Below are 2,512 nucleotides of genomic sequence, written 5' to 3' on the forward strand. Positions count from 1 at the left end.
CAATATAAAAACACAGTTTGTTAAACGTTCTAGAGATGCAATTGATATTCACAAAGCAATGTTACCTTTATTACCTAAAAAGGGTTTAACACTTCCAGGATATAACTATTGTGGGCCTGGAAATGCTTTAGATAATGGGTCTCCTGTCAACGAACTGGACGCAGTATGTATGAACCATGACCTTTGCTATGACAACGGTATTGATAAAGCCAAATGCGATAAGCAAATGCTTTCCAACTTAAATAACACTAAATCAAAAACATTTGGAGAAAAGATTGCAAAACATTTAGTTGTGAAACCTATAATTAAAACGAAATACAAACTTGGACTGGGAAATAAGTCCCCGGGAGCAGGAAGCTCACTAAGACAAAAACGAAAGTTAAAAAACGGGAAAAGGGGGTAGAGTATACCCCCGAAATCACATGGAGCGATGAATTAGCAGAAGAATTACACAAACCAATTAAAAGAAAATTTAGGAAACGAAGAGTGATTGTCCATGACATTGATGATACCTGGTCTGCTGATTAAGTTGATATGCAAGCTTTTTCAAAATATAATAAAGGAGTAAAGTACTTGTTAACCGTTATTGATATATTCAGTAAATATGCTTGGGTTATTCCATTAAAGAATAAAACTGGAGAATCTGTTACAGAAGCATCTGAAAAAAAAATTTCTGAAGACAGAACACCAACAAACTTATGGGTAGATGAAGGAAAAGAATTTTATAATAAAAAGTTTGAATCATTTTTTAATAAAAATAAGATTAACATGTACCATACATTTAATGAAGGAAAGGCTGTAGTAATAGAAAGATTTAATAGAAGTTTAAAAAGAATAATGTGGAAATATTTTACAGCAAATAATACTTATTCTTATTTAGATAATTTGCAGGAAATGGTTGATAAATATAACAAAACAAAACACTCTAGTATAAAAATGACACCAACCGAAGCTAGTAAAAACTTAAATAAAGGTTCTGTTTATTTTAATTTATATGGTAATTTAAAGATACCAAAAAGTAAAGCAAAATTTAAAATTGGTGATCGTGTTCGCTTAAGCAAACTGAAAAGACATTTCAAAAAAAGGATATACACCAAACTGGACAGAGGAAATATTTATAATATATAAAATTAATAATACAAATCCCAGAACATACACTTTAAAAGATTTAAATGATGAAATAATTCAGGGTTCATTTTAAGAACAAGAACTTTTACCTACTACACAAGAAGTTTTTAGAATAGAAAAAGTTATTAGACGAGACTATAAGAAAAAACAAGCTTTAGTAAAATGGAAAGGTTATAGTGAAAAATTTAATAGTTGGGTTCCGTTAAGTGAATTGAAAGAAATTTAAATTAAAAATATATTATATAAATGAGTAATAAAAATCTAATCTCTAATAATGGAATAGAAACAATAGATCAATTACTTATTCACTTAACTAAACTAGCTGCTGCTTACAGAAAAAGCTATAAAATTGTGGAAGAGTAAATACAGGATTACAAATTACAGCAGGTATCTTTGGTTGCTCAGCTGCATTAGCACTTGTTCCAGCTATTCCTATATTTGTAGCAGTTGCTGGTGCTATTCCATCAGTAATTACTATATTTATTAATAGATTAAAAGTTGGAGACAAAAAAGCTATTTTATAATTGCATCACCACAAAATAAAACAACTTATAACAAAAGCACGGATTGGAAAAATAAATAAAGAAGATCCAAATAAAGTTATTCAGGATATTTTTACAATACTGTTAGAAATGCAGAAAGAAAAAAATTATTCAATGCCTTTTGAAACATATATGAAGGAATTTAAACTTAACGGATATAAAAGTAAAAACGAAGAAGATTTATATTAAAGATTTTTTCTATAAGTATTTTATATAAATGAGAAAAATTATATCAGTTGAAGGTAATATTGCATCAGGAAAAAGTACGTTTTTAGATATTATTAAAGAATATAATCCTAATTTTAATATAATTCCAAAACCAATCCATGAATGGCAAAATGTTATGGACCCATGTGGAAACTCATACAACCTTTTTGAACTTGCCGCCCAAGAACCTCTAAAATATTTATTTTCTTTCCAACTAGCAACTTTGAACAGTCATATAAAAATGTTATCTTCTGCTAAACAATTTGATGATGTTTCTGTCCTCGAACGGTGTTATTTAACCAACAGTAACGTTTTTACAAAAGAATATCACGACAACGGTGTTATAAATGACCCCGAGTGGGCGTTATATAATCGTTTCTTAACTGATCATATTATAAAAAATACGGAAAAAACCCAATTGATGGATTTGTTTATCTTAAAACCGACCCAGAAATATGTCTTAAAAGACTTCAAAAAAGAAACAGAACGGAAGAAAATAGAGTTGGTTTAGATTATTTAGAAAAACTACACAAATTACACGAAGAATGGTTAAACAGGATGTCTCCAAATTTTAACAACTGATAACAATTTAGATAAAATAGCCTCAAAAACCTATTCAAAAGATATAGATAATA

Source organism: Mercenaria mercenaria, unplaced genomic scaffold (assembly GCF_021730395.1).
Source record: "Mercenaria mercenaria strain notata unplaced genomic scaffold, MADL_Memer_1 contig_3823, whole genome shotgun sequence".
Classification (NCBI taxonomy): domain Eukaryota; kingdom Metazoa; phylum Mollusca; class Bivalvia; order Venerida; family Veneridae; genus Mercenaria; species Mercenaria mercenaria.